Source organism: Prionailurus bengalensis, chromosome A1 (assembly GCF_016509475.1).
Source record: "Prionailurus bengalensis isolate Pbe53 chromosome A1, Fcat_Pben_1.1_paternal_pri, whole genome shotgun sequence".
NCBI classification, from domain to species: Eukaryota; Metazoa; Chordata; class Mammalia; order Carnivora; family Felidae; genus Prionailurus; species Prionailurus bengalensis.
This window is the reverse complement of record NC_057343.1, coordinates 69,876,056-69,890,615: the sequence shown is the minus strand read 5'-3', so window position 1 is coordinate 69,890,615 and position 14,560 is coordinate 69,876,056.

The window sequence follows — 14,560 nt, the reverse complement described above, 5'->3', positions numbered from 1 at the left end:
TCAGGCTCTCTCTCTCAAAATAAATATATAAACTTAAAAAAAAAAAAAAAAAAAAAAAAAAAGAGTGCATTGTAGGCCTCTGACCAAAGAAGAAACAGCAGATAGGCTGAAAAGAAACAGTGGGTTCTGACCAGCTGTGTGGCCTTTGATAAACCATTGATCAGAGGGTTTAGGCCAATGCTTCTAAGTGTGGCTCTCACACACCTGCAGCCGCAACACCTGGAAACGTCCAGAAAGGTAAATTGGGGGGCCCGTACCCTAGACCTACCTTATCAGGTTCTCCAATCAGCTGGAGGGCTGATTCAACTTAGATCCTCAGGCTGAGTCTGTAGCTCTGGGGTGGGGCTGAGAATTTGCATTCCTTTAACCGGTATGCTGGGCACACACTCCAGCCACTATCTTAGCATGATGGTTTGGAGTCCTGGAATCACCTCAGATTTAAAAAAAAATCACCCAGGCTTTACTTCAGACAAGTACATCAGGATTTATGGGGTTGGGACCCAGGCCTCAGGCTTTTTAAAGTTCTGTGGGTGATTCCAATGTGAAGCCAGGTTTGAGAACAATTACTGTTTTCAAGTATACATGAATCACCTGAGGATCTTGTTAAAATGCAGATTCTGGGTTCAGGTGAGACACGATTTTTTTTTTTTAAGTTTATTTATTTATTTTGAGAGAGAGAGCACAAGCAGGGAAGGGGCAGAGAGAGAGTGAAGCAGGCTCCACATTATCAGCACAGAGCCCAACATAGGGCTGGATCTCATGAACCTCGAGACCATGACCTGAGCCAAGATCAAGAGTCCGTCGCTTAACTGACTGTGCCCCACCCCACCCCCCACGGCCCCTGGTTTGGGACACTATTTCTACCAAGCTTTCTGTGTTTTCTGCTAGTCAAGGGGCTACTGTGGTGAGTGGCAAGCAAGGTGCTAAGCCATACCTCACAACTAAACCAAAAACCTATAGAAATCTGAAAATTAGAAAAGTGACGTTTTCCCAGTCCCTCTCTTTGGAAGACACACATTTCTGCTTGCCCTAGGCCTCTTTTTCTTCTTTCTAGGTCTGAAACAAGGTTTGTGTTGTTTTGCTCTTAGCACATGTACGATCACCCCACATCTAATGCTGTTTTATTACCTTAATATTACCAGCGGGTTTGAGGCAAGGTGACTTTTCACAGAGGCAATCTGAGAGTGTCTGCAGGCCTGCGGAGAGAGTTAATACAGGAGAAGAGAGAGGAGGGCAGGCTGAGGGCTCCAACTGAGAGAGGCTGGAGAACCACCCCCCCACCCCACCCCACCTCTAGCTTCCTAACAGCTCTTTAGAACATTCTGTGCTTTGTACTTCATCTCATTGAAAGCACTTTTTAAATTCCTCTACCTGAAAAGCCAGGGACATCTGTCCTGCAAAATCTGCCACCTGCACAGTCAACCTGTGAAAAAATTGACGCCCTCGCTTATTTTTTCATTTGTGCTTCCCTTGCAGGCTATACTAATTTGCAATTAACTAGATCCCCTTTTTATCTCGTGACATGGGATTATTTAGACATCTTTCCAGGGGCACCTGGGTGGCTCACTTAAGCATCTGACTCTTGATTTTGGCTCAGGCTATGATCTCATTCATGGTTCATGAGATCAAGCCCCTCGTAGGGCTCAGCGCTGACAGTGAGGAGCCGGCTTGAGATTCTCTCTCTGCCCCTCCCCTGCTGGTGCACACGTGTGTGTGCATGCACACTCTCTCATGCTGTTTCTCTTTCAAAATAAATAAATAAACTTTGAGAAATCTTTCTTTTTTTTTTTTAACTTTATTTATTTTGAGAGAGGAAGAGTGGGGGAAGGGCAGAGAGAGAGGGGGAGAGAGAGAGAGAGAGAGAGAGAGAGAGAGAGAGAGAGAGAATCCCAAGCAGGCTCTGCACAGAGCCCCATGCGGGGCTCGAACTCACAAACTGTGAGGTCATGACCTGAGCCAAAATCAAGAGTCCAGCACTTAACTGACTGAGCCACCCAGGCGCCCCAAGAAATCTTTCTGAATTCAGTGGTTACCCCGTTCTTAACTTTTCTCTTCGTTAATGTTAGCTGGCTTTTATTACAATAAATGAGTGTACGTGGTAAATTAAGAAATAATCAAGCAGGACAGAAAGGTATTAAGTAAAACATATGAGGGACCCTCCCTGAATTCCCAGACCCACTTCTCAAGAGATCAGTTTCCCAAGGGTTCACAGTCCTCAGAAATGTTCTAACCTTAGACAAAAGTGTGAGTAAATCTTTTATGCTAAAGCCATCATGTGTCACAGTGAAAAGAAACTTCTTATTCCATAGTTACCATCACCGAGAGACACAAAACACACCACCATGGGGGGACCCCACCTTTCCGGATCAGGGCAGCCTCTGGGTTTAGGGCAATGCAAACCTCTGGATGTGAGAATATGCACTGTCAGTAACATGAGAATCCACATTAAAACCTGTCAGGGAACAGGGGATTTGCCCATAGCAGTTGTGGGCAGCTCCAGCCGTGACTCCTAACACTCCCATTCTGCGCATTCCCCTCACCCTGACCAAGGGTCAGTGAGTTCCTCACTGCTCATGTACAGAACATGGAACCGGGACGTGATGTCACTCCCATGATTAGCTTACAAAAGACACTCTCTCTTGCCTGCCTTTGATGAAGCCAGCGCCATTTTGGGAGGTGTCCTATGAAGGACCCATATAGCAAGGAACAAAGGGATCTGGTGAAGAAATGAGGCTTTATTTAGGCCCTTGAGGCACTGAATCCTGTGATAATATCAGGAGGGAGCTAGGAAGGGGATCCTTCCCAGTCGAGCCTTGAAATGATCGCAGCATTGTGAGAAATCCAGAGCCCAAGGACCCAGCTAAGCCATGCCTAGCTTCTTGGCCCACAGAAAGTAGGAGATGATAAATGCAATTGTGTTAAGCCCTGAGTTGTGGAGTAATTTGTTATGCAGCAATGGATAACTAAAAGCACACAGCATCCTATAGTAAGAGTAGTAGAGTTAGAAGAAGCACGTCCAAAGGTAAGTCAGTAAGGAGAATATGAATCTCCCTTATAGTAGAGAGGAAATAGAATCTTGGGATTTCGAGCAGAACAGAGCCCTACTCTTTCCGGAGCCCTGCTACCCATGGGGGCAGAGTTACCACATGCTCAGAGCTGCTCCCCTTTCATGGAACCAGCAGATACTGAATTGCAGAGAAGGAATGGAGATTGTAAAATTTATAGAATCCAAGAAGCGTTCTAGAGATGAGGACTTAATTATGTTGCAGAGTAGGTTCTAGATCTAGGAAGGGAAGGGATCTTACTGGTGGCAGCAGAAACCAGGTAGAGAAAAGGTTAAGGGGAGACTGTGGAGGAAAGGTAGAGAAGATAGACCCAGCGACTATCCATATAGGACACTTTTGGCTCAAAAGGTAGTTGCATATTAAATCTTGGTCGAGATTGTAAAATTCTCCTCCAAAGATGGTGCCAGAATTTCTTCTTCCACCGTGGTGTTTCTTTTGTTTTTTTAAATTTTATTATTTTTTTAATATGAAATTTATTGTCAGATTGGTTACCATACAACACCCAGTGCTCATCCCAACAGGTGCCCTCCTCAATGCCCATCACCCACATTCCCCTCCCTCGCACCACCCAGCAACCCTGTTTCTTCTCAATTTTTAAGAGTCTCTTATGGTTTGCCTCCCTCCCTCTCTAACTTTTTTTTCCCCTTCCCCTCCCCCATGGCCTTCTGTTAAGTTTCTCAGGATCCACATAAGAGTGAAATCATACGGTATCTGTCTTTCTCTGCATGACTTATTTCACTTAGCATAACACTCTCCAGTTCCATCCACGTTGCTACAAAAGGCCATATTTCATTCTTTCTTATTGCCAAGTAGTATTCCATTGTGTATATAAACCACAATTTCTTTATCCACTCGTCAGTGGAGGGACATTTAGGCTCTTTCCATAATTTGGCTATTGTTGAGAGTGCTGCTATAAACATGGGGGTACAAGTGCCCCTATGCATCAGTACTCCTGTATCCCTTGGATAAATTCCTAGCAGTGCTATTGCTGGTCATAGGGTAGGTCTATTTTTAATTTTTTGAGGAACCTCCACACTGTTTTCCAGAGAAGCTGCACCAGTTTGCATTCCCACCAACAGTGCAAGAGGGTTCCCGTTTCTCCACATCCTCTCCAGCATCTATAGTGTCCTGATTTGTTCATTTTATCCACTCTGACTGGCATGAGGTGGTATCTCAGTGTGGTTTTGATTTGTATTTCCCAGATGGAGTGACATTTAGCATCTTTTCATGTGCCTGTTGGCTATCTGGATGTCTTCTTTAGAGAAGTGTCTATTCATCTCTTCGGCCCATTTCTTCACTGGATTATTTGTTTTTCGGGTGTGGAGTTTGGTGAGCTCTTTATAGATTTTGATACTAGCCCTTTGTCTGATGTGTCATTTGCAAATATCTTTTCCCATTCCGTTGGCTGCCTTTTAGTTTTGTTGATTGTTTCCTTTGCAGTGCAGAAGCTTTTTATCTTCATGAGGTCCCAATAGTTCATTTTTGCTTTTAATTCCCTTGCCTTTGGAGATGTGTCGAGTAAGAAATTGCTACGGGTGAGGTCAGAGAGGTTTTTTCCTGCTTTCTCCTCTAGGGTTTTGATGGTTTCCTGTCTCACATTCAGGTCCTTTATCCATTTTGAGTTTATTTTTGTGAATGGTGTAAGAAAGTGGTCTAGTTTCATTCTTCTGCATGTTGCTGTCCAGTTCTCCCAGCACCATTTGTTAAAAAGACTGTCTTTTTTCCATTGGATATTCTTTCCTGCTTTGTCAAAGATTAGTTGGCCATACTTTTGTGGGTCCAATAAAAAAATCCTAAAATTTGTATGGAACCACTGTGGTGTTTTCAAAACATGGCCACAGATTCTTTGACATGCCTCTCACGAAGAAGTGGTATCTATGTCTGCTCCCTCTGAGTCTGGACAAGCTTGTGACTCAGTCGGTAGAGTGGAGGTGATGCTATGTGACTTGGTCATAAAAAGCCATGCAGCTTCTAGCTTCTTCTCTGCATATACTTGCTCTTGGAGCCCTGACCTGCCATGTAAGAAGTCCCAACCATACCAGGTTGCCTAGGTGGCTCAATCAGTTGGGCATCCAACTTCGGCTCAGGTCATGATCTCACCATTCAATGAGTTCGAGCCCCGCATTGGGCTCTATGCTGACAGCTCAGAGCCTGGAGCCTGCTTCAGATTCTGAGTCTCCCTCTCTCTGCCCCTCCCCTGCTCATGCTTTCTCTCTGTCTCTGAAAAACGAATAAAGGTAAAAAAAAAAAAAAGCATTAAACAAAAAAAGAAGAAGTCCCAACTATCCCAAGACCACGTAATCAAGAGGCCACACAGTGGTATTCCAACTGAAAGTCCCAGATGAGCCCATCTTTTGCCATCTCAGCCCAGGTACGGGGAAGTGAGTAAGAAGGTGTTCTCCAGCCCCACTGTGCCTATCCCAACTATCTCAAGCCTTTCTAGCCACCCCAGCCTTTGGGTCATACCAGCTAAGGATGCTGTGAAGCAGAGAAGATCCATCCCCACTGTGGTCTTTCCAAATTCCCGATCCACAAAATCTATGGTAAAATGGTTATTTTATGCCATGAAACTTTGCAGGGCTGTCTATGAAGCAGTGGATAACAAGAACACCCACTAAGGGTGCTTGAGAATGCTTACTGCTTACACTTTGACACACTCTAGGTATTGGCAGACTTTTAATATTTGTCAATCTTGTACGTACAATGGAATCCTATTCTTTATCATCCCTGGACGTTTCTTCGTCCATGAATTGACTTTATATCCTTTGCTCATTTAGCCATTGGGTTGTCTGTCTTTTTCTTGTTGATTCATAATATCTTCATAGGTAAGGAAATTAGTCCTTTGCTCCCATATAGTGGGTATTTTTTTCTGTTTTTATATTTGTTTCTGATACCTGTTTTTGTGACAAGAAATTCTTAATTTTTATATTGTCAGATTTAGCACTGTTGGCTTTTTTTTAAAGTAAACTCCATGCCCAACGTGGGGTTCCAGCTCATGACCCCGAGATAAGAAATCATATGCCCCACCAACTGAGCCAGCCAGGTGCCCTGACCGTTGTTTGCTGTTACGATTTCACATGTTTGCATCATACTTGAAAAGGTTTTTCCCAGCTTTAAAAAAAAATCACTATATTTTCACACTTTAACAGTTTATTTTCATAAAATTGATCTATATAGTATTTATTTTGGCATAAGAAATAGGACATAGAACCAACTTTGCCTTTTTCTAAACTACAAACACCATTTGAATAATAATAAAAATAATCATATGCAGAGTAATAACCCAGATAATAATAATCATCTCTCTACACTTGTTCAAAATGCCAATTCTGGCTGCCTATTCCTGTCCAAGTAACAAAATGTTTGTGTGCATAGCTTTATACTATATTTCACTATGTGATAGAACTTATACCCCGTAATTTCAAAGGTTTCCTGGCTAGGTTTACATAATTATTTTCCAGATGAATTTTGTCTGGTTCTAAAAAATAATCGTATTATACCTTGGTAAGAGTAACTGGGGAAGTTTTACCTTTAACTACAGGGTTTTTTCTACTTATAGTAATGGCCAAAACATATGGCTGTTAGTGAATATTAGCTCATTTAACTGACACATCAACCTTAGAAAGTAGGAGCTGTGTTATCCCATTTTACAAATGAGGAAACAGAAGCGCAGAGTGGCTAAGTAACTTACTCAAGCTCACACAGCTAGTAAATGGCAGAGAAGGGAATTCAAAGTCAGTCAGGCTTCAGAGACTATGCCGTACTTCCCCATTATGCTGCCTTGTGCCTCTATATCCATATGTCTGGGACAGCTGGAGAAAAATATTAAAAACATACTTCTTTTAGGATAGAAAATGGAAGAGGGTAGAAAGTAAGTGCCCTTTGTGACATATTTTTTCCAGTTCACTTTCGAAAGGAGAAGTTTAGGAGGAAACCAGAGGAAGGGCACAGAGCACAGTGATTTTGAATCTGGCCTGTGATCTTGCCTTTTGATTCTCCGAGAATGAAATGAGGTATAAGGGGATAGTGTATCACTGTTGATGGTTACTTGAAGCATTTTCACTGTTCAAGATGCACCGAGAATTGAAGTAGGAATGGGGTTGGAGAGGGTATCCCTATCTGTATGTCTCTGTCCCCATGTATCTATGTGCACATACACATGTGTATGTCCACAGTCAAGATAGCAAATCTCTGTCTCATCGATCTCATGTACGACGGCCTATGCAAAATAACTCTGATGTTTAGTAACCTGTGGTTGGAGATCCATATGTATTGCATAATTATCCCCTTATTTAAATTGGATCTTCACACACTTTAAGGCAAAAATAAAGAAAAATGTTCATTTCCCCCTCAACAATTGCTGCTGAAGATCCATAAGGATCATAAGAAGAATGGGGAATCTGGGTGCCTCAGTCGGTTAAGCGTCCGACTCTTGATTTTGGCTCAGGTCACGATCTCATGGTTCATGAGTTCAAGCCCCATGTTGGGCTCAGAGCCGACAGTGTGAAACCTGCTTGGGAATCTTTCTCCCTCTCTGTGCCTCTCTCTCTCTCTCTCAAAATAAATAAACTTTAAATATAAAATAAAATTAAAAAGAAATCACCTGGATATGATGAGGGACAGTTGGCCCACACGGACGCATCCTCAAGCTGTACCCTCCCTGCAGCACAGCTGAGAACATTGGGTCCTCTTAACCCTCAAATTACCACCAACTCTGTCGGGGGGGGCTGGGGGGCAGTTTTTTCACAAATTGGGCTTTAGCAGCTTCTTTATCCTCCTGCATTGGATCAAGGCTGCTTAAATACAGTTCTTAATCCTTGAAAAGAAAGCAAATCCTAAATACAACCACACCTTTGTCCTAAGCAGTGGCATGTGGCTGTTCCCAGCAAGAGCCTGTTCCGCGGATCCTCAGGAACGAAGTCCAAGGAGGACACACAGAGCAGTAAGCAAGTACTTAGTTGAATGATTCCTCTAAGCTTTCATACAGATTAAGAATACTGGGGGAAAAGAGCAATAAGGAGGAATTATTCATGAAGTAATATCCATTCTTTAACAAATTAAAATCCCCATTACACATCCAGGCATAGCCTACCTAAGTATGCAATGCCTGACCACAAATTATCTCTAAATATCACTGTTTTCACTCTGAATGAGTTAAACCGAGAGAACTGGACTTAAATGACAGTAATCTGAAGCCCATGAAGTTCTTGCAGTTAGAATTTATGCAATACCAAAAAAAAAGGGGGGGATAGGGGAAGGGTTGGGGAGAGAAAGAGAGGACATTTTCCTTTCCTAGACATGCTTCAAAAATAGAGCAGTTTTGTAGATTATCAGTGGTTCTTCAGGACTGCTCTATAATTCAAGAGAGTAAAACTTTTAAAAAATATTTATTTACTTGGTTTTGATAGAGAGAACATGAGTGGAGGAGGGGCAGAGAGCGGGAGAGAGAGAGAATCCCCAGCAGGTTCCACACTGTCAGTGCAGAGCCCCACGTGGGGCTCGAACTCAATCATGACCTGAGCCGGAGTCAGGCGCTTAACCGACTGAGCCACTCAGTAGCCCCAAGAGAGTAAAACTTTTAAAAATGATCAAAAGATTTGAACACTTAACGGAAGGCGGTGTATGAAAAGCCAGTGATGAGAGAGCTTCTTCTCAGTCTGCAAACCACAAATAGGAGACACTCTATTCATCCGCTAGGATTGCTAAAATTAAAAAGACTACCAACATCAAAATGTGGTGAGGAGACAGCAGCTCAAACTCCTATATTGCTGATGAAAATGTAAAGTGGCACAACCACTTTGGGAAAAAGTCTGGCAGTTCCCTATAAAGTTAAACATGCACTCACTGTGAGACCAAGTAACTCCACTGCTATGCATTTAGGCAGGAAAAACAAGAACATATGTCCACAGAAAGGCTTGTACAAAATGTTCACAGCAGCTTTACTCATAAAACTAAACAAAAGTCAAATAAAATGGGGGTGGAGGGGGCAAAGAGATGCCCATCAACAGGAGAACGGAGAAGTAAGTTACAGTGCATTCATACACAATGAATTCATATATAATTCAATGATAAAAAGGAATAAACTATTGACAACGTGGGTGAAACTCAAATACATTTTGCTGAGAAAGGACCTTCACACACACAAAAGTACATACTGTACTTTTCAATTCGCATGATGCTTTACGGTGGGCAAGGCAAATACATGAAGGTAAAACTCAGAATGGAGGCTGTCTGTGAAAGCTCTCCCTCTGTGGTGGAGATTGGCTGGGAGACCAACATGAGAAAACGTCCTGGAGTGATTATAATGTACTTGTCCTGACTGAAGTTTGGTTTACATGGAGGACTTTGTGAAAATCTAGTGAATATAGACTTTGAGATTTGTGCATTTCATCATATGTAAACAGTACTTCAAAGGAAATGAAACAGAGCAAATATTGAACTCTAGTGAATGCTATTAATGCTGAAGTACTTAGGAGAAAGAGGACTTATGCCATTTACCTTGAAATAGATTTAAGATTAAAAAAAATTTTTTTTAATCTTTAATTTTTGAGAGAGAGACAGCATGTGAGCAGGGGAGGAGCAGGGAGAGAGGGGAGACAAAGAATCCAAAGCAGGCTCCAGCCATCAGCACAGAGCCCGACATGGGGCTCGAACTCACGAACCACAAGATGATGGCCTGAGCCGAAGTCAGACGCCCAACCAACTGAGCCACCCAGGCACCCCTGCCTTGAAATAGATTTAAAAAGGCCAGTTGATGGATGGCTAGAGAGATAGATGGATAGATGGGTGATAGAGAAAGGAAAATAAGATGTTAATTATAGACTCTTGGTGGTGGCTAGAAGCATGTTCACTATAAAATTTTTTCAATCTTGGGGCGCCTGGGTGGCGCAGTCGGTTAAGCGTCCGACTTCAGCCAGGTCACGATCTCGTGGTCCGGGAGTTCGAGCCCCGCGTCAGGCTCTGGGCTGATGGCTCAGAGTCTGGAGCCTGTTTCCGATTCTGTGTCTCCCTCTCTCTCTGCCCCTCCCCCGTTCATGCTCTGTCTCTCTCTGTCCCAAAAATAAATAAACGTTGAAAAAAAAAATTTTTAATTTTTTCAACCTGTGTGCTTGAAATTTATATGATAAAATGATGAATTCCACTCCTAGGCATATACCCAAGAGAAATGAAAACATATTCCACCTAACAACTTACACCTAAGTGTCTGTAGGAGCATTACTAAGAATAGCCAAAAAGTGGAAACAACCTGAATGTCCATCAGGTGGTGAAAGGGTAAACCAAACATGACTTACCCGTAAATGGAATATTGTTGGTGATAGGAAGAAACCTATCCATGAACCTTGAAAACACGATGCCAAGTGAAAGAAGCCAGTAGACCACATAGCGTATGATTGCATTGATGGGAAAGCTCAAGGATCTATGGAGACAGAAAGATCAGAGGTTGCCTCAGGCTGGAGGAATTAGAGGGAAATGGGGACCAAATGTTAAGGGGTGGGGGGTTCTTTTTGAGGGGATGAAATGTTCCCAAGTTGATTGTGGAGATAATTATGAAACTCTGTAACTGTATTAACAGCCATTGCCTTGTACATTTTAAATGGGAAAAATGTACAGTATATGATTTATAACTCAATAAAGCTGTGATAAAGAATAAAATACTGGAAAAAATTATTAGGATCAATCGTATTATCACACGATTAGTTGCCTGTTTAACTACAGATCTCTCGCTTTGCGTGAAAACATCCTTGTCATATGCTCTAATATGTATTTTTAAGTTTTTAATGTTCATATATTCTAATATGTAGTTTTAAATTTCTAAATGAGTTTTAATTCTTTTTTTTTTTTTGAGAGAGAGTGTGCAAGCAAGTGGGGGAGGGGCAGGGAGAGAGGGAGAGAGGGAATCCCAAGCAGGCTCCACGCTGTCAGCACAGAGCCCAACGCAGGGCTCGATCTCACAAACCGTGAGATCATGACCTGAGCCAAAATCAAAAGTTGGACACTTAACCAACTGAGCCACCCAGGCACCACTCTAATATGTATTTTTTTAATATAAATTTCTTAGAAAGGAATTTCTAAATTCATGGAACATTTGAACTTGGTATTCATCTTTGATTTGTCAAGCTAATTCCAACTGGAGGACTCTGATATTCCAAAGCAGATGGCTTTGGGGTCTGTTTTTTGTTTGTTTTCAACAATTCCTAGTGACAGATGTCTCAGGCAAGGGAGTTAGAAATGCCTGAACACTCCCTGCTGGTCACCCCAGGTCCCTGTGAAGTCTCAAGGGACAGAGTGACCCAGGGAATGAGTATGTGTGAAACAAGGAAGTTGTTATTTATATAGGCCACCGGTTCTCAAACTTGGGTGTGTACTGGAATCACCTGGGGGCTTTTTAAAAAATCACTGACACTTCTTATCCCTCCCAGAGATCCTGATGTAATTGCTCTGGGGTGCAGTATGTGAGCTGAATTTTTTTAAGCTCCCCAGGGGATTCTAATGCGTACTCAGGTAACAATCCACTAAACTGGGACCTACAGCGAGCTCTGGGAGAGCCAGGTTGGAGCAGAGGCTTAGCTCAGAATCCAAATGCAAATGGTGGACTCTCACCCCTCCCTAGGTGGCCCCAAGATACAAGAACCCTCAGCAAGGGTGACCAGGTGTGATGTCATCATCCTCTTTCAATTTTTCAAAAGAGAACACATTACATGATTCCAAGTCAAACTCTATTTAAAGAAGGGATTTCGAGGGGTGCCCGGGTGGATCAGCCAGTTGAATGGCTGACTCTTGATTTAAGCTCAGGTCATGATCCCAGGGTTGTGGGATTGAGCCCCTTGATGGGTTCTGTGCTGAGTGTGGAGCCTGCTTGAGATTCCCTCTCTTTCTCTCTCTCTCTCCCTTTCTCTACCCGACTTGTGCTCTCTCGCTCTCTCTCTAAAAACACATAAATAAATAGATAAATAAATAAATAAATAAATAAATAAATAAATAAATAAATATAAATAAATGAAGGCATTTCATGACAAGCTTCCTCTTACCCTGACCCCCACGGCTCAATTCTCATCCCATCTCCCAACCCCAAGGAGGCACCACTGCCAATGGTTTCTTCTTTATCTTTCTTTTTTTTTTTTTTTAATTTTTTTTTTTCAACGTTTATTTATTTTTGGGACAGCGAGAGACAGAGCATGAACGGGGGAGGGGCAGAGAGAGAGGGAGACACAGAATCGGAAACAGGCTCCAGGCTCTGAGCCATCAGCCCAGAGCCTGACGCGGGGCTTGAACTCACAGACCGCGAGATCGTGACCTGGCTGAAGTCGGACGCTTAACCGACTGCACCACCCAGGCGCCCCTCTTCTTTATCTTTCTAGGGAATTCAAACCAATCCAGATACATGTTCTTTTTTCCTCCTTCAAAAAAAAAAAAAGAAAATATATAACTTGGGGCACCTGGGTGGCTCATTTGGTTGAGTGTCCGTCCAACTTCGGCTCAGGTCATGATCTTACGGGTTCATGAGTTTGAGCCCCTCATTGGGCTGTCTGCTGTCAGTGCAGAGCCTGCTTGGGATTCTCTGTTTCCCTCTCTCTCTGCCCCTCCCCTGCTCACTCTCTCACTCTCTCTCTCTCTCTAAAATAAATAAACATGGGGGCACCTGGGTGGCTCAGTTGGTTGAGTGTCCAACTTCAGCTCAGGTCATGGTCTCGCAGTTCATGAGTTCGAGCCCCACGTCAGGCTCTGTGCTGACAGCTCACAGCCTGGAGCCTGCTTTGGATTCAGTGTCTCCCTCTCTCTCTCCCCCTCCCCTGCTCATGCTCTCTCTCTCTCTCAAATGTTAAAAAAAATTTTTTTTAATAAATAAATAAAATAAATAAAAATTAAACAAAAAGAAAATGTCAAACTTTATGCTATTTTTTTCTGGGAAAATCTTGGAAATAAATTTATCTCAATACTTAAAGATCTTCCTCATATTTTTACATCTGGTATTCCATTATGTGAATGCACTGGAAATTATTTTTTTTTTTTAAGAAAGAGGGAGAGAGAGCACAAGTAAGCAAGAGACAGAGAGAGACAGAGAGAGAGAGACAAGTGGGGCTCACCCGAAGTGAGGCTCATGGGTTTTTTTTTTTTTTTCGCCCAAAGCAGGGCTCATGCTCGCCGGATGCAGACTTGAACTCACAAACCCTGAGATCGTGACCTGAGCCGAAGTCAGACGCTTAACCGGCTGAGTCCCCCAGGCGCCCCAGAAATTATTTTTAAATGTATTTATCGACGGGCATTTAAGTCGTTTCCTATCTTGTATTACAGGCAGTGCTCCCACGAATAACCCCGTGTGTGCCGTGTTGCACAGGCAGGAACACGACCACTGGATAAATTCCTAACAGCAGGATTGCCGGGTCAGAAGGCTGTGCCTTTCTCATTTTGACGGACATTGTGCGATTGCCCTCCAGAAGGTTGTTGCAATTTACCCTTGGACCAGCGACGTGTGAGAGTCCCTCCTTCCCCACCGCCTCACCACAGAGTGCGGTGCCCCCCTCTATTTCACTATTTTCCCCTCCTGATAGGATGAAAAATGACATGTCAGTGTATTTTGGTTTGCTGGTCTTTCTTCTTGTGACCTAGAAAGCCTTTTCCTGTGTTTAAAATCCTCGGTAACTCCTCCCCTATGACTGTTCACTCACATCCGTTGTGGTCCCACTAGCAGCACAGAAGCAAAGTAACCTCGCAGAGCGTATGGTTTCGCTCACTGTCCACACAACCCGTTAAGTTAGCGATTCTCCTGGGAGGAACAGGGAGGTGGGTGGACAGATAGACAAACAGAGAAGGAGAAGCCCTCTGTCCTCAACAAAATGATCTTACCGCTGTAGACCTCTTTCCACCAATATTCCTGCATTTCTTTTTCTGAGTATTGAGGCGCCATTATACCATCACTAGCCATAATTAAACTACCATTTCGTACTTTCCACATTTTCTCGGCCTTAAGCTACTCCAAACAGAGCTAATTATCCAAAATTTGAAATGATGCTTCTATCATATGCAACCGTTACGCTCTCAGCATTTCGTCTGCAAACCTAGAAGTACAAAATCTCTGATACACACTTTACTGTTTCCCCCAAAGCCCTTTCTGACTGGAGAACTTTGCGTGTGTCAATCCTCTTACTTAGTTTGGTTTCCTTTGGTGTGAATCAGAAGACCCAATAAGGACTTTGTAATGGCATCTAGTCAATCCCGCAGGCGTCTTGCAGGACAGAGGATATCAATTTCTTCTTTTAAAGCATCTCCAAGGAAAGATCCTGCATTTTCTCAAAAATTCTCTGATTCCAGTGTTTGTGATCTAGTCATCACAACAGCTTTCCACCAGCTAGTGCCTCAAAATGATCTCATCGACCATCCTGACGTAATTTGATGCTGATCACTCCTACATTTTTCTCCAGTTCTCACAAATCAGTCATCAAGACAGATCCACGCTGTAATTAACTTATGACTTTGATTTCTTCCATGGTAGAATG